Source organism: Corylus avellana, chromosome 5, assembly GCF_965113065.1.
Source record: "Corylus avellana chromosome 5, dhCorAvel1.hap1.2, whole genome shotgun sequence".
Classification (NCBI taxonomy): Eukaryota; Viridiplantae; Streptophyta; class Magnoliopsida; order Fagales; family Betulaceae; genus Corylus; species Corylus avellana.
In genome coordinates this window covers 19,258,304-19,283,908 of record NC_142494.1, presented here as the reverse complement: position 1 = coordinate 19,283,908, position 25,605 = coordinate 19,258,304, and the positions used below count along the sequence as shown (strand labels likewise).

The following is a 25,605-nucleotide window of genomic DNA, read 5'->3' as shown; positions in this document are numbered from 1 at the left end:
TATGAGAGGACTATTGATCCTTGGTTACCTCACTACTGGTAGTTAGCCCTGGCACCTAAATGCCCAGTGGTTAGGCCTGGCACCTATATGTGGGCATCTAGGTTCTAGTGTTGAGGGAGGGGGCAGGAGGAGAATATTTGTCCTCGGTAATTATGTCAATTTAACTTATTGAACTTTTAATTTGATTCAATTGACTAATTTTTGTCATATTTTAAACATTAAAAGTAGGAGTGAAGACTCGATCTCGGTTATTGGCCAAAATCAGGAACTGGAACTAGGGTACCCGATTTTTTATTTTGGAAAACCGGAACTAGATACCCCGTTACCCGATTATAAAGTAACTGGCCGGTTCCGATTGGTATCCGGTTATCCGGACCGAGTAACTGGTTTTATTAAAAAAAAAAAAAATTTATTTTGGGCTTATTTTAAGAATTGAGCCTAATTTTTGGGCTTAATTTAACAAATTTTTTGCCCATTTTTTTTTAAAACAATTAGTATTTTTGTCCTAATAAGTTGGGCTCTGTTGTGATTGTTCAAAAAAAGAAAAAAAAACATAAAAATCCTAAAAAATCATTATTTTAGGCTGTTTTGTCCTTAAAATAAAAGAAAAAAAAATCCAATGTTTAAAAATCTCATAAAAATTCATTGTTTAAAAATGCCCTTAAAAACCAATGTTTAAAAATACCATAAAAATTCAATATTTAAAAATACCATATATATACCAAGTTACCCGGTTATAACCGAGTATTTAAAACCCCAAAATCGGCTGGGACCACGCCTAATGAAGCGGAGGTCACTAGTTTGAATCCCCCTCCCCCCTCTTGTGTGGACATGTTAAAAAAAAAAAAAAAAAACCCCCAAAACCGGTAACCAAAACCGGGCACCCCGGTTTCTCCCCCCTTTTTTTTTCTTTTACACTCCTAGTTAAAAGTGATAAAATGACATTTATACCCCTAAATTTTTTATAAAGTTCTAAACTTACCCTTAATTCAAATTAAAAAATAAAAAAAGAATAAAAAAAGAATAATAAAGTTATTAAAAACAAAAATGGAAGGGTAATTTGGTCTTTTTAGGCATTTCCATTAGATATTAACGGCTAAAACTAATGGAGTGGGGTAAATTGATTGAAATTGAAAGTTCAGAAGTGTAAATTGTTTGTTCATATATATTTTTATTGAGTTGGCATGTTTCATTCACAATTAAGAAAAAAAAAATGATGGATGGTAACGAGGATAAAAATCATTTGAGATTAATGAATATTAAATTACCCTAATTTTAGAGATTTAAAATTGATTTGATGATATTGAATCACCTTAAATTGAAATTGTCTCTAACTTTACGATTCTCACAAAATCACCCATTCCCAAACAAAAGCCACCACCCGAGCCTCAAGAAGTGAAGCACCTGGGCCATGAAGAAGCCGAAGGTCATCACCCTCTACGGCTTCATTCCTTTTTTTGCTCATCATGATCATTATTGGCATGACCCACCTCTCCCAGCTCCATAGCCCCAGCCCCCGCCTGCTCTACTTCTGCAATACCCGCATCATAATTCAGGCTATTCTTTCATGGGTCGGGTCCTGTTTATTGAATCTATGTTATTTGAGTTTGGGTTTTTCTCTTCTGTTAATGGGATTTGTGTATGTTTATCTAATGTTTTGAACGCCTAAAAAAAAAAAAAAAAAAAAAAAAAAGAATTGGTTGAAAAACAAATGCCCAAAGAGGCACATGTTTGGCCAATTTAAGGCCCATAGTTGGCCCATTCTAACCATAATAGCGGATGCTGGCCAAAAAGTCACCATGTCCAAGTCCCAATTATAATAATAGATGCTAGCATAATGGCATTGTCGAAGTCCAAATAGCAGCTGTTCTAATTAATTCAGGTCATAGTAGTCATTCTTCAGGTTATAGAGCCATTTGTATTGAAAACTGATAAATGAAAAATGTAGCTAAAAAAGGCTTTAGCATGTAGACCTCAGTCATAGGCCAAACTACTTTAATTTTCTCAATCTTTCATCTATTTCATTTTATCTCTTTCATTTATTACGAGCAACTCACTAGAGATGGATGCCAAAATGCAAAAAAGCATTTCTCATCTTATAATGCTGATTTAAAAAAAAAAAAAAAAAAAAAAAAAAAAAAAAAAAAAAACCAAGAGTAATACTAAAACTATATGTTTATTTCATAATTATTCTTCCTAATCAATACTTAGATTAGTCCTTGTTTAAATCAAATAAATAAATAAATAAAATCCAACGGTTGTTTGAAAGTGCCAAATCAACGTTGTAGGATATGCTTGGGATAAAAATGGGGTATAGGATATTTCTCTTTTAACAATGGCTGATCCTAGGAGTTCGTTGGGAGTGTCATGTCAGTATTGTGAGATAATTATGAAATAAAAATCGAATTTACTCATCATATATTTCTTCTCAGAATATATGGATTCACAACAATTAACTGCCAAATTTATTAGTGATTTGGCTAAAATTTGAACAATTAATTACTAGTAATTTGAACAACTAATTGTTAGAAATTCCTATACCTCACAAAAACCTAAAAATCAAAATCAAAGTGTTACCCAAAGTACAAGTTCCATAAATTGACTTATCAAAGTGTTGATGTATACCCTAATAATGATCAATGACTGGATTGAGAATGCCAAAGTAGAACAAAACAAAAGCTTATTTAGCAACCGGCTTTCTCAATATATTCAAGTTCAACGTATTGAGTAGGCTAACCCTTAAGTATTAGGCGGTCACAGTCTTATTTCTTAGTGTCTTTTTCTTGGCTTCATTAAATATCATAGTGATGGTGGGCTAACCCTTCTTCTACACAAATCCATTTCTTTCCAAGAGTTGAACTAATTAAAATTTTTTCAATAAAAAATCATGAGGTGGGCAAAATCCCTGACGATTGACTTCACTTGAAGAAATAGACAGATCTCAACCTAACAAGGTCAACTCAATTTACTGTTATCCATTTATACTTCTAAAAAGTAGAAGCGATTTTGCCATTATAATTTCAAAATTTAAAAATTTGTAAGGTTCATATTCCATGTTTTAGCTTCTTTTAATTTCACAATTTTTCTTTCTTTCCTTTTTTTTTTCTTTTTTTCTTTCTTTTTTTTTTTTTTTTGTTAAAATGCCCATGGTTTTTTTAATAAAAAAGAAATTAAAATAAATAAATAATTTTTTTTTTTTTAAAAAAAAAAAAAAGCCTTGGACTTACACATAGCCAACTGTGGATTTGGACTGAGGCAGTGATCACTAGAATTTTTATTTCTTTTTAAAAAAAAAAACAACAAAAAACAAAAGCTAGGAAAAATGGAAATAAAAGCCTGGGCAGCTGAACTACCCCTTAACGTGTTCAATTACCACCCCCTCAAAAGGTTAGGGTGTGTGACCAGCTCCATTGGTTATGAGTCTGCCAAGTATAAAAATGCTTTGATTAGGAGATATGATAAGGCCTAGCACCTTCTTCATTCTATTTTCTAGGACTTTCGCAATCAACTCATAATAACGTTGCCCAGGTTGATAGGGCGGTACTCCGTAATTTAAGTGGGGTTTCTGACTTTTTGTACGAGGACAATGTTTGTAGAATTAATGGACTCACCAAAAATAATATCATTAAGGAATTCAAGCACTGCACGACATACCTTGGTTCGCACTGTACCCCACGGTTTTTCGAAGAAGCATGTTGAAAATCCATCAGGACCAAGCGATTTCAAGGGGTGCATTTGTGCCAGTGCGACGCCCACCTCTTCCTCCCCAAGAGGTAGTAACAATTGTGTGTTCATTGCCTCTAACACCCGTCCCTCCAACCCCTCATAGCATTCCTCGACTCCACTTGTATCACCTGCCATGAATAGTTTTTCGTAGAACAAATCAAATGCTATCCCAATTTCTTTTGGATTCTTCCAAGCTCTCCCCTCATCATCCCGTATTTCTTTGATATGATTGACCTTTTTTCTATGGTTTGCCCAAGCATGGAAGAAATGTGTATTACGATCCCCATATTAATACCAGTTTTGCTTCGCCCCTCTGCTTCCACCTTAAATCATATTGTTCCAACAATTAATCAATTTCATCTTGAAGCTTACTAATCTCTTCTTGGCTGCCTGGATCTCACAGCTGGAGTGCTTCAAGCTGCTTAGTTTTTTTCCTAACCTCTTTTTCGGTATTTCGAAATTTCCTCCGCTCCAGCCTCGTAGATCCGTTTGGCATTGCTCTAATTTCTGCCTGACCACGTTCATAGCACCCGCCTCCTGTCCAGTCTCCTTCTATGCCTCAGTGATCACATTTTGGCATTCTTCATTCAACAACCAACTAGCCTCAAACTTGAAACCGTTTCTCCAGTGGTACCATTCATCCCCTCCTTTTGCATAGGATATGAGTAATGGTTTGTGGTCCGACGTCCGAGCTGCTTGGACATGCACACGCGCATTGGGGAATAAGTCACACCAACTCTAGTTTGCAACAGCTCTATTAAGCTTCTCCTTAGTAAAGCCGCCATCTTGACGCTTATTTGACCATGTGAAGTGAGGCCCCATATAGCCCAAGTCATTGAGGTGACAATTCTCCATGGCCTCTCAAAACAACTCCATTTGCCGATCTCTCTGTAGCACCGCACCCTCTTTCTCGGACTGGGCAGTAATTTTATTGAAATCACCCATGCATATCCATGGGGGTGGGGGGAATAACTTTAGGTGTTTGAGCAACTCCATGACTCCTTTCTTTTCGCACTATCCGGGTGACCATAAAAACCGGTTAATTTCCATGATGAATGTTTAGCAGGGCCTTCAATTCACTACAACATTAATATGCCTATGCAAATAACTCTGAATTTTTACTGAATTAATATGCCTTCATTATGCAATAAATTATATATGGTTGAAATGCTCAATTTTTTTCTTTATTTATGATTACTTTATTTATGAATACTTTATTGTTTATCATGAACAAACTTAAAAGAAATTAAGAATAGCTAAATAATATAGAATAAAGAAAAAATACCATAAAAAACACTACCTCAATCAATGAAAACTATAAAAACCCAAAAAAGGCATGGATTCAATTTTCAGCTTCTCTTCCATTTGGCTATTGTGCTAGAGAAAAGTTTAAAAAGAAAACCCTGACACAACTACACATAAAAGAAAGAAAAAACCGCACAACTCTCATGAAATCTAAAAGTAAAAACAAAATTGCTTCTATTCTTACGGCACGAGTCCAAAGCACGGGAGGGCCGTAGATCAACAAAATCAAAACTTTCCTTACGAAGTAAACAATTTTAAGCAAGATTGTAGGGGCCACGGCACATGCTCGCCCACTCTTCATATAGAAGATGCCTTGAAGTTCTGGATCCACAGAAGGCCAGAAGGCTAGAAGTGTATTTTCGAACATAAATTTCTGTTCTATGAAGAATTTCATATGGTGTTGCAGTAATGAAACATGGGTTGGATTTATATTGTTGAATGCCTGTTGATTCTGATTTGTTCAATTTTTTCCAATTTGAATGTAGGATATCCCTTGTTGAGGTCTGTTTTGCATTTTACCTTCATATGTAGGGAATTGAATCTCTATTGGTTAACTCAAATTGTTAGATAAATTAAGTCATCCTGCACTTTTTTTTAGTTTCCCCTTTATGTCAATTGAATAGTACAATTATATTTTATAGACTCTAAAGAATTTTTGTTTATCTGTTGGTTTTGTGGGTAGAACCATAAGTTTAGATTTGTTGTTGCTTTGAAACCACCATTTCAGCAAGATATATAAGAGGTTTATATCGATGATTTCATATCATTTCGTGATTTTAAACTTGAGGTGGTTTTCTTTGCAGGAATGGATTTCCATGAATTACTGGACATCACCCAGAGGGAGACCGCAGAAAGTACCATGATGATGTTACTGTTATGATTATATCACTTGAAGACTTGAAGGACGAATTTGGAAGTCATCTAGCAGTCTCAAATTTCAACTAGAGCTACAGCCTACATGCAAGCGGTCTAAGAAGACTCACAAATGGCCCATTTTAATTTATTGGGTCTCATTAATTTTAATCGTTGCACAGTATAAGAATTAATACAGCTAATAGAGGGAATCCTGGATGATAATGGCAAAAGGCTAATGTTAGATATTCATCAAGGTTTTAGGTAGGAGCCAAGAAAATTTGGTTTAAGGAGAAAAAAGGGTATCCGTAGATGGGATTGTAGGGAAATGATCTGTAGGGGAAAAGGGGATTCTTTTTTTTTTTTTTTTTTTCTACCTTTTAGAGAAATTTTGCATAGGTGGAGGCTTTTCCCATTAATTTGTGCTTTTCTTTTTTTCTTCCTTGCCAGAGCCAAGAAAATTGTGGTTGTAAATTGGTGGGTTACAAATTTACTTACAGAACTTGAGCACTCCCTTGTCAAAAATGAGCAGCTATAGTTCTGAGGTGGATTTTCAGCAAAGCAGGTTACTGAGTTGAAAATTTATTGAAATCCTTGGGTGGCTTATGCTTATGAAAACATTCGTACAATGAAGAATTCACTTTTGAGCACAATTATCACAAGTTGTTGGCTGGGGAGCTTGTCTCAGGGGTGAAATTGCTCCAGAAAACCCCAAAGTGTGCATTTACTTGAATGGCAATGTACATCGAGAAGAAGAATGTGTTTATGTGGATGAAAGTGAAAGGGGTTGTTATCATGAGACTCAAATTTAGCCATCCCTATCCCTTCTTTGCATATTTTGTTTTTTTAAATGAAATCTTTACCTTACAAAAAAAAAAAAAAAACAATTATTAAAGGGGAATTATTTTAGAGCAACTAAAGCCAATGAAACTATCCCGTCTGTTTTGAGATTAAGATACAATGTTCAATGTGTATGAACTCTTCAAATGTGTATGTAAGAACTTATTGTGGTAAAAAGATTATTGTATCTTATTCTCAAAGGTGTACATGATACTTATACACGAAGGAGAGGTTAAATGTCCGCAAGTAATGTGCTGTCAATTACATATTTTACAGACAAAATTCTGCGATGATTTCCTTCTTAGTATTGGATCTTTCTTTACAAGACTGATTTAATTTGGATGTGATTTGATCCTTGGGTGACAGCATCGAATCTTCCAGATCCTTGGATTGCAAATGATAATGCAAAATTATAATAAATTACACCTGAAAATTAATAAGCTCTCCTCATGAAAATTTCATCAAACGTATAGAATGCAAAAAGAATATTAGAATTTAAAAAAGTTGTCACTGGTTGCATCAAGTGACACCCTCAACCTTTTAAGCATCGAAGCTATAAGTTAGGCTAGGGCTGCATCAAGCCAGAATGTGAAGCCACAAGAAAAGGAGATGAAATTAATCAACAACCAATAAAAAATAAAAAAAATAAAAAACAAAACAAAACATAACAAAAAAAAGACATTGAACTCAGACTCGTATACACAGGCACTCTTGAGTATCATATCCAGTCAGTACACGAGGACATACATATCCAAACAATGACACACCCAAAGCATTCAATCCCATATCCAAAACGGCAAAACTCATTCAAACACCAAAAATTTCAAAAGGGCATTCGATATTGTTGATAATGGCTCAAATTGTCAACAAGTGTGAAGATAATTGCTGGAAAATATCAATATTCAAGTGGGTGGGCTCAAGTTCTATTTATCTATAAAAAGATAATGTTAGTTTTAAAATGAGTCCAAGAACAACTTGAAATTTGATTTTTTTGGAGAAAACGTGTGTGGATAAATATGTGGGCTGCAATGCTTATCTTCATCATGGAAAATACTTTGTATTCATGATGGTTTCGTTTTCCCAGCAGCAATTGAATTAAAATTGTTCTCCTATTTTTCGTGATTAAGCCTCTATAAAAGGATATGTAGTCCTTGGTTGAGATTATCCGAAAAATCCAAATTGGTGAGAGCACTTTGTGGCATTTACAATGTGTATAGAATTTTTCTTTACTGAGTATTTGAGAGGGACAGTTGAGTGGGGTGTACAAGGTGTTAAGGGCTTAGGTTTGAGATATTAAACTTGAGCGGTTCAGGCTTGTACCATTGTACTCAATATTTCTCAATAGTAAAAAAGGAGACCGGATCACGTCCCGTGGACGTAGACATATGGCCGAACCACATAAACTCTTTGTGTACGTGTGTGATTGGTGTGTGTTCTCGAGTGTTTTCTTTCCAAACTTGTCTTTCGCATAAAGGGTTGGTGAGAAATTAGTTGCCAATTAATTATCAATTTTTCCAAAAATTTATATCAGAGCTTGGTTGTGGATTTCTACTCGTTAAGAAGAAATGCAGTCCTTGAAGTTTGAGATTGAAAGGTTCGACAGGAGAATGAACTTTGGCTTGTGGCAAATACAAGTCAAGGACATCCTAATCCAATCTGGGCTACCCAAAACGTTGAGAGGTATACCCGCCTCTAGTTCCAGTGATGGTGCCGAAAAATCCAGTACTAGCAACGTACACTGGGAGGATTTGGATCTGAGGGCAGCGAGTTCCATTCAGTTGTGTCTAGCTAAGAAAGTTGTTGCTAATGTGCAAGGGACGTCAACGGCAAAGGAGCTTTGGGAGAAGCTCGAGGAGATGTATAAGACGAAGGGAATCTCTAACCGAGTGTACCTGAAGGAGCAGTTTCATACACTGCGAATGGTTGAGGGTGCGACTATTTCAGACCATTTGAATGTTCTCAATGGAATCGTCTCGAACTCGAAGCTCTGGGAGTTAAAATGGACGATGAAGATAAGGCCTTGGGGCTTATCTTGTCTCTTCCGTCATCCTATGAACATATGAAGCCAATTTTGATTCATGGGAAGGAGAAGATTTTCTTCTTAGAAGTTACTAGCAAACTTCTGTCAGAGGAAAGAAGGCTGAGTGGTGGACAGAATTCTACAACTGAGAACTCGGTGTTGGTAGTTGCAAACTGGAAGAAAAAGAACCCTATGAAGGGAAATCTTGTATGCTGGGGTTGCGGGAAATCTGGACACGTTAAAAGAAATTGCCCAAAAAGAGGAGTAAGTTTGGCAGAGTGCTCCAAAAACACTAATACTGTTTCTCTCGTTACAGAGAGAGATGATGATGTTCTTTGATAAGGGCATGTACATCCTCTAGCATGACCGCTAAAAATATTAGGATAATGGATGTGTTCTATTAGCGGGTCCACATTTGCATACAAGACGTTGGTTTGGTTTTTTGATGTCGGGTATGTGGTGGAAAAGGGTGTCGATAGCTAATGAACTTCTAAGGGAACCAAACATGGAAATTGCACCATATTTTTCAGCAAGATTTTTTCGACATATGCCGAAAATGAAAATTCTTGGAATGGTTTAATTCTAAGTGCATGTGCTATTTATGGTAGAGCATGATAATTCTTGTAGAATTATTACTGTTGGTGTAGACAGTGTTTTGTACGACATCCTAGGGCGTGGGGATGGGCATCGGTCAAGATGCGGACTTGAGGTCTGAGGTGGAGGTTGCCAAATTTTCGCCAAGGTGGAGATTGTTGATAATGGCTCAAATTGTCAAAAAGTGTGAAGATGATTGCTGAAAAATATCAATATTCAAGTTGGTGGGCTCAAGTCCTATTTATTTATAAGAAGATAATGTTAGTTCTAAAAGGAGTTCAAGAACAACTTGAAATTTGATTTTTTTTTTTTTCTTTTTTTTGAGAAAACGTATGTGGATAAACATGTGGGTTGCAATGCTTATCTTCATCATGGAAAAGACTTTGTATTCATGATGGTTTTGTTTTCCCAGCAATTGAATTAAAATTGTTTTCCTATTTTTCGTGATTATATATATAATATGTTAATTTATGAACTAACTAGTTAGTATGTCAACTAATACATACACATGGATATTAAATAATTCATATAACATATATTATTTAATTACTAATATATATAACTATTTTTTTGTAATATATCTTGTATATATACATATACAAGATATATGAACGAGCTAACGAGTCATGCTAACGAGCCGGTTCGAGTCTTAAACGAGTCGAGCTCACGAGTTCCCGTTGAGTTTGATCGAGCAAGTCAAGTATGTATCACAACTAATCGAGCGGGTTTTAACAGTAACAAGCGTGCTTGTACACAGTGGCGGAGCCAGAATTTTCGTCCAGAGGGGTCAAAATTAAAAAATAAAGTTAAGAAAATTGATTAAAAATATTAAAGAACATAAATAATGAAATAAATAAACAATTCAAGAAATTTTAATTATTATTTAAAGCATATAAATGTAACTTATATTTTATTTTTTCACACCTAGCGTTAATTTATTCAAGAGAACCATTATTGTTTTCCATGATCTCCAGAACTATAATTATATATTTCATACAATTAAAATATGTGACAGAAAATATATATTCATCAAGAATTAATTTTAAAAAGTAATCTAGATATAAAAATCTGCATATACGATTTTATTTTTAAATGGTACATTTGTAAATAAATCAGTATAAAAATTTAATTACATATCTCATAATTTTAAAGAAACACAAAAATTGTCAAAAAGATTGACAAAGTGAAAATTTGTTCTAGTTTAAACACTCTTTTCACTTAGTAAATAAAAAAGCTAGTTACTTGATTTGTCGATTGACTGAATTTTTAAGCAAATTTAAAGATATAATTACTGTTTGGCAATTTTCTAGGGTAAAAAATAGCATTGAAATTGACAATAGTTTCAAAATTGACACAGACTCATAGAGTCATAGTGATGCGATAAAAAAAAAGAAACAAAAAAAAAAAAAGCAACTGCACAAGCCTTTTAAAACGGTGCATTGACAGCTTGCGAGTCTCATGCTTAGGTAAAAACGGGAACTTAACAACCAAAATGAAACGGTGTGTTTAGTAAAGTAGTAAAATATATCTCACATCGTCTTCTCCCTCTTGTCTAACCAAAAACCTGAAACCCTGTAAGAATAAAAAAAATCAAGATGTCGCCGCCTCACACTTGAGTCATTTGCCCTAATATCTGATGACTGATGAGTGGCTCAGGGCAATTTATTCCCTGTTGAGTGTTGAGGGTGGGCAAAAAGGCATTCAGGAAGATTCACGGAAAGTGGGGGAAATTTTTGGGTGTGAGGGGGGGCATTTGACCCCTCTCGACCCCCCTTCCCTCCGCCCTACAGTGTCGAGCTCGAGTTCGGGTCAAAGCTTAACCGAACAGGTATTGAGCGAGCTATCGAGTTGTATTAGCTCGTTTACACCCCTACCTGCACTTTACCATTTACAAGCTTTCTACCCTCACCCGTGATGTACTCTGCAAACCACCCGTGACAATTTCTCTTTACACCGACACAGTCTGAGTCTGGTCCACTGATAGATGAGATTGAATTATTGGGCATCATGGTGTCACAATGCAAGGATTCAATTTTCCTTTTCTAGCTGAACAAGTAATGAGGAAAGGATGAGAGAGGAATGAGATTTCCTCCATTATTTTTCTCCATTACGCTCGTGGGCTTTTATTCGGTAAGGCCAGATGTTTATGCAATGGGTTCCATCTGTCATCGTGCACGTTCATTATCAATCGTAATCTACATATGTGATCATGACCATTAGATTCAATGTACAAAAGTGGGCTCAATGGTATTTAAAACACCATATAATTGTCACTTAAATTGGTGCAAGACAGCTATATTCTATTTACCACGATGGACGGCTGAGATTCACTTCATCAAAAATCCAACGGTTTAGATTAGTTACCAGATGCGTGTATAGAGAACCATGAAACGCTGGACTGTCAGGAAGGAAAATAATTTTAATGTGGGCGTATTTTGTTGAAATAAGGCAAACGTGTCATCCATTCTGTTTATTGTATATTATCACCATTTTGATTTAACCAGAGGTGTTTGATCATTTATATGAAAGCGAGTTTTCCTTTGATTGATGCACGGGAGCCTTACTGGATCGCATTTGTCCATGATGAACGACTCAGATTACTTAACAAAAATCCAACGGCTGAAATGAAAACTCAACGGCGCAATTTATGCCTCGGTAAGCGGGAAGGTCAGCAACTCAAATAATTTCAAACATATCTCCTTGGGCGATTTTGTGCTCTTTTGGATCAAACATGTCTCTCATTACAGCCGTTGGATCAATATTTATGTCAAATGCATTTAATTCAGAAGATAAGGAATAAACGGCTAGGATTACGCTAGAGAAATCGAACAGCCGAGAATCTACAGCCTTTTGAATTTTACAACTTCAAATTAATTAATATATTTTTTTTTTTTATCAAAGGATTAGATTTCAATCTAACCGTCTGATCTAACAAAAAAAAATGTAATTAAGATCTGACCGTCCATTCTAAAAAAAAAAAAAAAAAAAAATCAGATGATCAGATTGAAATCTTTAAAATAAATAAATTATATCTTAGGATCAAAATCTGACCGTTTGATCATTAAAAAAAAAAAAAATCAGATATGACCATCTGATCTTTAAAAAAATAGATGAGCTGATAGATTTCGTTTTTAAAAGAATAAATAAATTTGTCATGATCATATGTTTATGTTAGATCATATTCTTTAATTAAGGCATTCTAATCATAGTAAAAAAGTGGTGTTAGGGTCACTATATTTTCATTAGTAATACTTAAGAACACTTAAAAACGTCCTCAAGAGGTAGCTCAATCAGTTGGGACTACGCATAATAAAGTAGAGGTTACTAGTTCGAATCTCTCTCCCCCTCTTGTGTAGACATATCAAAAAAAAAAAAAAAAAACACTTAAAAACTTTTTCTTCTTACTAAAAAAAAAATAAAAAAAGAGAAAAATATAAAAGAGGCACCTCAAACTATCAGCCATTTGTGATTTAGCCCCCTCCCCCCCCCCCCCCAAAAAAAATTGTTCAAAGAGTGATAAAGTAGCCCCCAAACTACCAATAAGTTGTAATTTGGCCACTTCGTTAGTCAACACCATCAAATTGGATGAAAAATTAAATACGACGTCGTTTTGGCAAGGTTAAATTACTAAAGTACCCTTTTAGGATAAAAATTAATTTAAAAAATGCCTTTAAAACGACGTCATTTTGAGAAAAAAATTAATTAAAAAACTCTAGTTTAGGAGTGGCTCGTCGGCCACCCCTATGGGATCCACCAGGGACGTTAGACGGTCTTCTTCGGTGGATCCCAACAGTGACGACAACACTGTTGGACATTCTTCTCCAGCGACCCAATTCGCCGGAACGTGACAAATCAAGAAAAATCAATGCCAATTCGCTATGGTATGTTTCTCCTCCTCCTCTCTCTCAATTTCTATGGATTTATTTTTCTTGTTTGTTTAATGCTTTGTGGATTTTCTTCGAATTAGGGCATTTGATGCTCGAATTGGGTCTTTTGGACCATGCTTATTGTAAAGAAAGTGTTCGACGATTTGATTGCTCGGTCCGGCGACATGCTCCATTCATGCCTCCTCGGCTTCTTTGTCGCTGTGCTTTTGAAACACCTCTGTGGCGTCAATCCGGTTCATATTCCACCCATTTTTATTTCTCAGCCAGAGAATTTTCCCCAGTTGGCGGCATGCTAATTTGCATGTGTTTTCCTTCATCTGAGTTATTGCTTCATGGCGTAACCTTAAACGGCGATGTTTGTCTAGATATGGTTCGGTTCGGAGATATTGGTCGAATTCTAGAGCTAGGGGCACTAAACCACCGTTTTTTTAATTATTTTTTTCCCAAAACGACGTTGTTTTGGGAGGCATTTTTCTATTGATTTTTATCCCAAAATGGCATTTTAGTAACTTAACCTTACCAAAACAACGTCATATTAAATTTTTCATCCTATTTGACGGTAACCACTAACGGAGTAGCCAAATTGTAACTCGTTAGTAGTTTGAGGGGCTACTTTATTACTTTTTGAACATTAGGGGGTTAAATCGCAAACGGCTGGTAGTTTGGGCAGCTAAATTATATTTTTCCCAAAAAAAAAAAAAACTTTTTCTTCACAGGTAGAGACAAAAACCCTAGCCCCCTTCCATTGCCATCTAAAAGGGAGAAAAAATCGTTCTTCCCTTTCCATTTTTGTTTTAGATTTTGCTTAGACTCCAGCAGTAGCGCCCAGTCTTCTCCACTGCTTTGGCTGTCTACTCCACCTCACAGTTCATTTTCCTCCCCCATCTTTTTGCTTTCTTGGTTTTTGCAAGGGTTCTTAGATTGGCTTTTTGTGAAGCAGATTTACGTTTTCACTGCTGGGCCAAGTCCTATACGTGTCATTATGCCTTCTTTCCCGGCGCCAATAAGTCCCGTAGACAACAGACGTTTTCCCTTCGGTCGCGGTTGTGGTTTGAACGCGTCAAAGCGTGGATAGCGTGAATCTCACGCGCATGTGTGTGATTGTTGTTTGTAATTTTTTTGTTTACTTATGTTGTTCTGGCTTTTGAGTTGAGGACGGATAATTTTCGGTGTGATGGCTTATCTCTCTCAGCTAGAAAATAAAAACTTTTGTTGTAGGGAAATGATCTACCCATGTTTTATAACTAGTCTAGCAGGAGCAAATCTATGTCATAAATGAAATTTGTACATGGGTTTGATCGGAGGTCATGGATACGATTTGATTGTTAGATTTTTTGATGTATCAACGATTTTGTAATAACATAGCTTTTGCCTATGTTTTTAAGAGTTTCAAGTTATGTGATCTAAGAGCTTTATGCTCTGAATCTTTGATGGAAAGAAAAGAGATTTACCTATTAAAAAAAAAATCATGGTAAAAAAGTAATTCAAAGTTTTTAAGAGTTTCATGTTATGTGATGTAAGAGCTTTATGCTCTAAATCTTTGATGGAAAGAAAAGTGATTTACCTATTAAAAAAAAATCATGGTAAAAAAGTAATTCAAAAACAACGATTCCTAATATGGCCCCAAATAATGAATCCTAATAAAACAATGGGCTTAGCTGACGGAGTGGCTCAAGAAAGGTGAGAAGTTGGCGAGCCGAGTCAAGTGCTTGATAAGACATTCAGCTCGCCTAGAAGACGAGCTCGAGCTCGATCTCGCACAAGATTTTCCTCTTGGCGAGTCGAGCCGAGTCCACCATTTATGGCTCGTCACGAGCTCGAGCTGAGCTCCAGCTTGTGAACAGTACATACGAGCCAATCTTGAACACCTCCAACTCGCCCAAGCTCGGCTCGTTTACAAACTGCAGGCTTGTTCCAAAATCTGCACCAGCTTCTTCACGCATAGACCAATGTTATCCCCTTTGGCCTACAACCCAAAAATACACAGCTCTGCTCTCTCTCCCCCACCCCCACGCCTTCGGATTATGGCGACGCCACGCCCACCCAAATCGGAGCCGCCACCCTATGACGACGACCAACAGTGCCACCACCCACCATCCGGTGCTTCTCTTTTCAAACGCTCCTATCTCTCCTCCCACTCTATCCCCTTTCATCCTCTAGAACCCACACCTTCCACCTCCACCACCTCCGAAACTGAAATCACCGGCTACGCCCACCCGCCACGACACCAACACCATCGACGCCCAACCCACGCTTTGTTTTGTTTCATTTCGAAAATTGGTAAGAATTTTCGGCTTTGAAGTTGCGAGTTTAAAACGGAATTTCTGGGTATGTGATAGGTTACCGAATGTTGGCATGCAATTTCTGGGTGTCTTTTTATCGATTTGCATTGGTTGAGTTTTTGTAGATTTTGGGCATTCAGTTGATGCCCAATTTTATGAAGATTTTGGGAATTTTCGGCAGTTGGAATTTGGGTCATTTGGTTTCCACCTTTCTTTCTTCTTTTTTTCTTCTTATTTTTCTCTATTTCTCTTCTTATGCTCTGTTATGGCAAAATAAAAATAAAATAGAGACTGCTATACATCTTATTTGCTTATATACAATTGTCTCTTTCTCATCTATTTCTCTTCTTCTTCTCTGTTTTGTCATCTATACGATAGATATATGCATTTCGTATGTTGCTTATATATTTGTAAGATTCTCAGAGTTGCAAGGTTTCACATTTTGGAGTGCATATATTTGCATGTCGTTTATATTAGTCATTGCCTTCTAGATTCATCACTGATAGTAGTCGTATGGGTTGAATATTAGAATAAATATAAATATGATGAGTAATCAACAAAAGCGATTAGTTTCAATATAGTTTGGTAAGATAATTCGAGAAATTCTAGGCCAATCCTAATTCGAGAAATTCACAATAAATAGAAAATATAATTCTAATAGAGACAAATCCCATATTTCTTACTAGAGATTGCTTTATGAGGAATTCTCCGTATTTTCCTAATAAGACTAATAATACATCATTATCTTATTTAATAATAATTCTAATATGTAAATAATAATAATATTAAAAAATTATAATATATTCACACGTCCTTTTAGAGCTCATTTTAGGAGGAAATTCTTGAACCAATATCAAGAATCTTTGAAGCGTCTTCTCAAATTACCCTTAAAATCAACAAAAGTTAAGCCATTAGAAATGAGGTAACCAGAGTCCCATTCAAAGCTGTCAAGAAATGACCATGAACAGTGTGCTTTCACGTTTGCGTCCTCCTTGCACAAACTTCAATCGTTAATATCTACAATTAAAATTGAGATAGAAAAATACTCTTATGATTTATTCACGATTGAACCTTTGTCGAATCGCTTTTTAAGGTTTAAAAATTATCAATTTATTTTATAAGGATAAAATCATAATTAAATAGATTTTTTTTTATTCTACCTTCTGTTGATACCAAATCATATTCAATAAAAAGATGACATGCGTCTTGTTTAGTAAAAATATAAAGAAACATAATTTTATAAATTTATTAGGTATAAAAATAAAAACTAAAAAACACTATAAATATTGGTTATTTATTTATTAATTTATTTTGTTGCTTTATATTTATAATTTTTTATATTTTTTTAAGCATGATAGTGTCATCTTATTCTTACTTTCTTTTTTGCAATTTTAGAAAATAATATCTACCTATAACCAGGAGGGATCAGGCTTAGGTGTGGTAGTTCAAAACTACCGCACGTATGCTGTTAAATCTCTCAATGGTTGAGATTAAATAGAAAAAAAAAAAACAAAGGTTGAGATTTAACACACTTAACGCCATCGGCCTTGCAAAACCCATTTCGTTCTAAACCCATTTCCTTCTATTGCCTTTCAATCACAGAGAGCGAGAGAGAGAAGAAGACGAAGGTGAAGAGGAGAAAGAAGGTAAAAGAATTTTTTTTCTTTTGTCATTTTGTTTTCTCTCGATCTGTTGTGATGGGTGTTGATTTGGTGATGATTTGAGACTGGATTTTGAAGCGTGAGAGAATGAGTTTAGAGAGAGAAAGGAAGAGATTTAAGAGATAAAAGATGGGTTGAGAGTTGGAGAAGATTGAGGGAGGAGAGAGTGGCCGGCGACTCCGGCCACTGTCTGCACCGCCTAGAGCAACGGTGGGTGCCGGTTAGGAGGTAAAAATTCTTTTACCTTCTTTCTCCTCTTCACCTTCGTCTTCTTCTCTCTCTCGCTCTCTGTGATTGAAAGGCAATAGAAGAAAATGGGTTTAGAACGAAATGGGTTTTGCAAGGCAGACGGCGTTAAGTGTGTTAAATCTCAACCTTTGTTTTTTTTTCTATTTAATCTCAACCATTAAGAGATTTAACACCATACGTGCGGTAATTTTGAACTACCACACCTAAGCCTGATCCCTCCTGGTTATAGGTAGATATTATTTTCTAAAATTACAAAAAAGAAAGTAAGAATAAGATGACACTATCATGCTTAAAAAAATATAAAAAATTATAAATATAAAGCAACAAAATTAATTAATAAATAAATAACCAATATTTATAGTGTTTTTTAGTTTTTATTTTTATACCTAATAAATTTATAAAATTATGTTTCTTTATATTTTTACTAAACAAGACGCATGTCATCTTTTTATTGAATATGATTTGGTATCAACAGAAGGTAGAATAAAAAAAAATCTATTTAATTATGATTTTATCCTTATAAAATAAATTGATAATTTTTAAACCTTAAAAAGCGATTCGACAAAGGTTCAATCGTGAATAAATCATAAGAGTATTTTTCTATCTCAATTTTAATTGTAGATATTAACGATTGAATTTTGTGCAGGGAGGGCGCAAACGTGAAGGCACACTGTTCATGGTCATTTCTTGACAGCTTTGAATGGGACTCTGGTTACCTCATTTCTAATGGCTTAACTTTTGTTGATTTTAAGGGTAATTTGAGAAGACGCTTCAAAGATTCTTGATATTGGTTCAAGAATTTCCTCCTAAAATGAGCTCTAAAAGGACGTGTGAATATATTATAATTTTTTTAATATTATTATTATTTACATATTAGAATTATTATTAAATAAGATAATGATGTATTATTAGTCTTATTAGGAAAATACGGAGAATTCCTCATAAAGCAATCTCTAGTAAGAAATATGGGATTTGTCTCTATTAGAATTATATTTTCTATTTATTGTGAATTTCTCGAATTAGGATTGGCCCAGAATTTCTCGAATTATCTTACCAAACTATATTGAAACTTATCGCTTTTGTTGATTACTCATCATATTTATATTTATTCTAATATTCAACCCATACGACTACTATCAGTGACGAACCTAGAAGGCAATGACTAATATTAACGACATACAAATATATGCTCTCCAAAATGTGAAACCTTGCAACTCTGAGAATCTTACAAATATATAAGCAGCATATGAAATGCATATATCTATCGTATAGATGACAAAACAGAGCAAAAGAAGAGAAATAGATGAGAAAGAGAAAATTGTATATAAGCAAATAAGATGTATAGCAGTCTCTATTTTATTTTTATTTTGCCATAACAGAGCATAAGAAGAGAAATAGAGAAAAATAAGAAGAAAAGAAAAGAAAAAAAAAAAAAAAAAAAAAAAAAAAAAAAAAAAGGAAAGGAAAGGTGGAAACCAAATGACCAAAATTACAACTACCCCAAATTCCCAAAATCTTCATAAAATTGGGCATCAACTGAATGCCCAAAATCTACAAAAACTCAACCAATGCAAATCGATAAAAAGACACTCATAAATTGCATGCCAACATTTGGTAACCTATCACATACCCAGAAATTCCGTTTTAAACTCGTAACTTCAAAGCCTAAAGTTCTTACCCATTTTCGAAATGAAACAAAACAAAGCGTGGGTTGGGCGTCGCTGGTGCTGGTGTCGTGGCGGGTGGGCGTAGCCGCTGATTTCAGTTCCGGAGGTGGTGGAGGTGGAAGGTGTGGGTTCTAGAGGACGAAGGGGGATAGAGTGGGAGGAGAGATAGGAGCGTTTGAGGAGAGAAATACCGGATGGTGGGCGGCGGCACTGTTGGTCGTCGTCAAGGGTGGCGGCTCCGATCTGGGTGGGCGTGGCGTTGCCAGAATCCGAAGGCGTGGGAGTGGGGCAGAGAGAGCAGAGCTGTATATTTTTTGGTAGAGAAATTTTTTCCTTTGTAGGCCCAAGGGGATAACGTTGGTCTATGCGTGAAGAAGCTGGTGCAGATTTTGGAACATGCCTGCAATCTGTAAACGAGCCGAGCTCGGGTGAGTTGGAGGTGTTCAAGATTGGCTCGTATGTACTGTTCACATGCTGGAGCTCGGCTCGAGCTCGTGACAAGCCATAAATGGTGGACTCGGCTCGACTCGCCAAGAGGAAAATCTAGTGCGAGATCGGGCTCGAGCTCTTCTTCTAGGCGAGCTGAGTGTCTTATCGAGCACTCAGCTCGGTTCCCCAACTTCTCACCTTTCTTGAGCCACTCCGTTAGCTAAGCCCAAAAATCGCCACCATCTTAGCCGCACACAGTGTTTCTCGCTCTTTGCCTCTCTCTCTCTCTGATGTAAAGCAATATGCAAGGGAGCAGAGACAACGGCGTGGGAGAAAGAAGGGGAAGAAGAAAAGAAAAAGGGAAGAAAAGAAAGGGCTACGTGTTTTACCAAAAGCAAGGGCTTGGTCCCTTTTTTTTGTTTTCTTTTGCTAAGGCTAAGGGGATAAGATATCCCCATATAGCCAATCAAAGCCACACACGTGGTAGTATGTAGATTTTCTTTTTAATTCAAACCTCACTTTTCTAAACTACACTACTGCCCCCACCTTATTTTATTTCCATCATTTGTTAATTAATATTTAACCCCTTAGTTAATTTAACTACAATTTACTATTACAAATAATTATTTATGACACTAGTAATTATTATTACTATTTTATTATTCTATTCAAGATTAATTCCTGAATATCCCTTTAATTTAATTAATTTAAATTACTTTGGCGATATTCAACGTGAAAATCAAGTGAGAGCTTTAGAAGAAACAAGTGCAAGAATAATATTACAATGCGTCAATTACAAGCAGTAACATAATCTTCCAATCCGTTTAATGCTATAAATTATAGTGATAATACACTAATACTTAAATATTATGAAACTTACACCATAAATCTTTAACTATGCTTACTAAGTTATTTAACTAGTAATTATATGTTCATATGGCAAAATATTAGACCATATGATAATTAATGTGACTAAATTCGAATGATAATTCATATGATACATCTAAATTATAATGATAATACTTAATTTGTGATTGTAACAAACTTTTTTTTTTTTTTTTTTTTGATAAACATTGTAATCTTCATTCATCAAAAAATAGATATTTAGAGCATAACACTCCAAACATAACAAGAGCATATAACTCTAAACAAACACATTGTTGATTATAATATTAATCACTTAATTTGTGATATATATGATCATATGATCTAACAATTCACATAATCTTTTTTTTTCTTCAAATTACAATTCGCATAATCTTTAGATCATGTGATCTAACACTAACTATATTTAATATTTAGTATTTAGTATGTTAATACTTGCTTTTATATTAACTATTCAGTATAGTTATATATTTAATTAGTTAAGAACTTAACCATATGTCATAATATTTTATATTAGTTACTATTTATGAAACTTGTTTTGATTAACTTATTTTGTTTTTGTTTTTTGAAAATAGTTAACTTACTTAGTAATACTAAGTTAATATATATTAACTAACAAGTATGTATATTATATATTCATATATAGAATACACATACAAATATTAACATATAATTTTTTTTTGTCAAAATAACCTATAGTTAAGTATACTAAGTTAGTAATTTAATATATATTAACTTAGTTAATATGTTAGTTTATTAACTAACTAGTTATTAAGTCTCGGGGTACTTAATTGTTGTATTAGTATGAGTTTTTATACTTATGACTTATGTCATATTATATATGTATATTTTATTGTTATATAATCATATGATTTAATCATCAATTAATCATTTAATATAATCATATAAATTATAATGGTAGACCATATGAAAATGTGACTAAATTCGGATGATAATTCATATGACATAACTTCTAAATTATAATGATATCTAGAGCATAATACTCTAAACATAACAAGAGCATATATCTCTTAAAAAACACATTGTTGATTCTAATATTAATCACTTAATTTATGATATATATGATCATATCATATAATAATTCATATAATCTTTTTTTTTTCTAATTCAAATTCACATCATCTTTAGATCTTCTGATCTAACACTTAATAGTAATTCTAAGTTAATATATATTAACTAACAAGTATGTATATTATATATTCATATATATAATACTCATACAAATATTAAGTAACATATACTTTTTTTGTTTGTCAAAATAACCTATAGTTAATTATACTAAGTTAGTAATTTAATATATATTAACCTAGTTAATATGTTAGTTTATTAATTAGCTAGTTACTAGTTAGTATGTTAATACTAATATATAACACACATGTATAATAAAATAAGTAATATACATAGAAGTATTGAGTAACATGTACTTAATTATATTTACTTAATATATATATATATATATATATATATATATATATATATATATATATTAACTAGATAATATGTTAATTTATGAACTAACTAGTTAGTATGTCAACTAATACATACACATGAATATTAAATAATTCATATAACATATATTATTTAATTACTAATATATATATACAAGATATATGAACAAGCTAACGAGTCATGCTAACGAGCCAGTTCAAATCTTAAACGAGTCGAGCTCACAAGTCTCCATTAAGTTTAATCGAACAAGTCGAATATCTATCACAATCAATTGAGCGTGTTTTAACAGTAACAAGCAAGCTTGTATAGTGTCGAGCTTGAATTCGGGTCAAACTTAACCGAGCAGGTATTGAGCAAGCTATCGAGTTGTATTAGCTGGCTTACACCCCCGGTGGCTTACAAGAGTTTTTGCATAGTAAACCAATAGGGTGTTGCCAAATGTCGTGGGAGGGAGTTTGTAGTATCCCTAAAGTGGTACTCTCAACTCCGTATAGATATATTAGAAAAAAAAAAAAAAAAAACTCCGTATAGATATGACGCTGACACGGGCCCTCCTCCTAGATTCCATCAAATACTGTAGATCACGCGCTTTGCCGCGTGTTGTAGCTAGCACTTCTTGGTCACCGTTGACCAATGAGTGACCTTTTTTTCAAGGTTGGTAGTTGACACCAACTAGGGTAACGATCGACCGCCAAGGCAACAGCTCTTCGGAATTTTTTTTTTTTTTAATTTTTCAAGTTAAAATTCAAAGAAGAAAAATCTTATTGACTATGTGACCTGGCTACATTTCCATTCCGTAAACTAAAGTATTTAGTCAATTCTAATCCTTTTTTAAACTACAAATTCAATGAAGAATTTTCTGATGCGTTCTTTTCTATTTTCTAATATCCCTATCCCCCACTCCCAAGAAAAGAATGTACGTATATCGACTAATTAAGACCACATGCATCATGTTCACGACCTCAAGAATCTATGTGATCTACACCTATAGTACAATGCATCCACATGCTTTCACCTGACATGTACAACCAAAACGAACATATAGTGTGTGAAAGAACGTATAGTGTTACCTTCTTTAGTCCGGCAAGCTTGTTGACATCGATCTCCTTATCTTTAACAACTTCTCTAATCTCATCTCTCAACTAATGTTGCCAATCTTGATGGACAGCCAGCAGCAGCAAGGTCCACGTGATTGCCAATGCTGTCGTCTCATGGCCTCCAAAGAAGAAAGTCATGCACTCATCATGGATGCCATAACCTAAAAAAATTAACAAGAAATACCCTTTAGTGGGAAATTTAACAAGAAGGAAAATAAATATGTCGAGATCAAATTTAAAATTAATGACTGATTTTTACTACTACATTAATTATATCAGTTATATATATAACATTTCTCAATTGAAAATATTCTAACAAAAGATAATAGATCAAAGAAGACGTTGGCAAACTGTTGTTTCTCTATGATTATACCATAATGAATTTTAAAATTAGATTTTTAGAAAATCGACTAGATCTTTCTCCTTATTGGGTTAATGCGATGTAACACCTTTTCGTACGGCAATTGTATTCAAAATTGTTGTACTTTTTTCCTTTTCTATATTTTCCGACCAATTTACCGTCCATATTGATGCATGACAGATCTTTCTATCTTGTCCGACCAATTTACCGTCCATATTGATGCATGAGAGATCTAGAGAGAGAGAGAGAGAGGGACCTTCAAGTTGGTGGGGTGGAATGCCGGAGTGACGGCTTGGCGGTGGCGAACCCAGTCATCGCCTTCAGTCATAATCAGACCATTGCCAAACATGGCGTCTCTATCATTTTTGAAGACAGTGGGTTTCCCCCAGCTCCTTGCCATCACCTTCCCAGACATTTTCTTAAGGAACTCAGGATCCGCTACATATAAAAATGGCTCCGTGCCTAGCCAGTAGATGAATACTTTTCCTGCACCACAAAACACTTGGCATGTTAAATTTATCATCTTTTCACATCCTCCCTCTGCATGCTCTTTGCCTACCCCTATACACAAAATCTAATGCATACTATATACTACCATGCATATCGTCATAATAAATCCCATATGAAATAAAAATAAATATATAATATTTTAATTAGCATAAGAGCTCACCATGTGACTTTTGCCTTGTGCAAAGTAGGGGAAAACCATTGAGTGAATATCATGGGGGGACTTGGAAGATCCCAAAGAAGAATATTCTCCTTTCTTCTTAGTCATCTCTATAGTATTACCCAGCGGAAAACTTGGAGTTGGGCCTTTAAACCCATTTCTCCGAAGCTTCTGATATCTCTGAGTTGGTGAAATCCAACAAGAATACAATATTCTCCATGACAGGAAGAGAAGCAGGACCACCATGGCTATGTTAAAAGATTCAGAATAAAGCTCAAGAAACTGATCCATACTCTGTCTCTCTAGATCTCTAGATCTCTCTCTCTCTCTCTCTCTCTGGGAAAGCACAAAAACTTGTTTATGTTGGTGGGTATAAAAAAATATTAGGGAGTAGATCAGGTATTTATAGGCGAGAAAGATTCAGGTAATTCAAGAATGTCGGAACTTTGACCCGTTGTTTAAAGATTTTTTAAGACCATCTTTTCGGTTCTTTTTTTTTTTTTTTTTTTAATAGAAAAAAAAGTAGCTTTTTTCTTTTCTTTTTTTTTTTGGTTTTTTCAACCGTTGTTTTTGGTTCCTACGATCCAAGTCCATCACTCCAAAGATGAGTTTCGCATTCTGTGTGGAAGCCGTCCTACCTTCCCATGGGCATCGGCGAATGAGTCTTGTCCACCTCATTTGTTTTGACTGTCTTACTTTTTGTTGAGTTGGCATATTTTATTCATAATTAAGAAAAAAAAATATATGGATGGTGATGAGCTTAAAAGTTTTTTTTTTTTTTTTTTTTGGTATTTGCTAAATTTTTTTTTCCTTGAGGAATTGGGGTGGGGCGGTCCCCCTCCTCCGTGATGGGTTTTCTTTGAAGTTGTTCTTTTGGATTTTATAGATTCGAGCCTCTTGGGTCGTAGTTAGTGTTTGGAATGAAGAGATGTAGGAAGTGAAATACGAATTTAAAAAGAAAATAAAGATAAATTCAATAAAGAGTAAAAAAAAAATATTTAAATAATATAGATAAATATATAACTAATCAAATGTATGAGGCTTTTAAAAATTTATTAACTAAACTAGATAAAATAAGTTTTAATAAATCATTTTGTATAAAAATTTGACTACTTCATTATAAATGCTATCAAACCTAAAACAAAACATGAAACTCATAGCTAAATTAAGAGTGAGATAAATGTGTTTCAGCAATTATTTAAAATGGAGTACTCATAAATAAATTGTGGTCGTAAAAATAACATAATGGAGGGTCTAAGGTCTTTTCCCATAAGCAAAAGAAGACAACAAAATTATGTAGAGCTCACGTGAAGGCCAAGCCTGGGCGCTTCACTGCAAATTTGCAGCAGCTGCAGGCACGCTGCCTGCTTCCTGCTGCTGGCCCGTGCAAAGAGATAATGGGGGGGATGGGTCTAAGGTCTTTGTCTTTATTTGTTGACTTTAGAGGGCTAAGACCGATTCTTTTTTGGATTTGGTTAATCAAGTTGGAATGCGTACGACAATGTTTTGTGTAAAAACATTCCTTTAGTGTGAAAAGGTTTTGTCGTTTTAACACGTTGGATAACATTGAATGGCCAGAATTTGAGAAAAAGCTGATAAACATTTTATGGATT

The 25,605-nt window shown here is 34.6% G+C and overlaps 1 long non-coding RNA gene across 1 annotated transcript; it reads right to left on the bottom strand.

Annotated features, from left to right (window-relative positions):
* Window positions 1-6,925: 6,925 nt before the first annotated feature.
* Window positions 6,926-24,309, bottom strand: LOC132183362 (uncharacterized). Its single transcript, XR_009440402.2, has 4 exons — window positions 23,996-24,309; window positions 23,582-23,811; window positions 22,938-23,125; window positions 6,926-7,149 (listed from the first exon to the last, which is right to left on the bottom strand). It is a non-coding gene; the product is annotated as an uncharacterized LOC132183362 (long non-coding RNA).
* Between the last annotated feature and the right edge of the window lie 1,296 nt (window positions 24,310-25,605).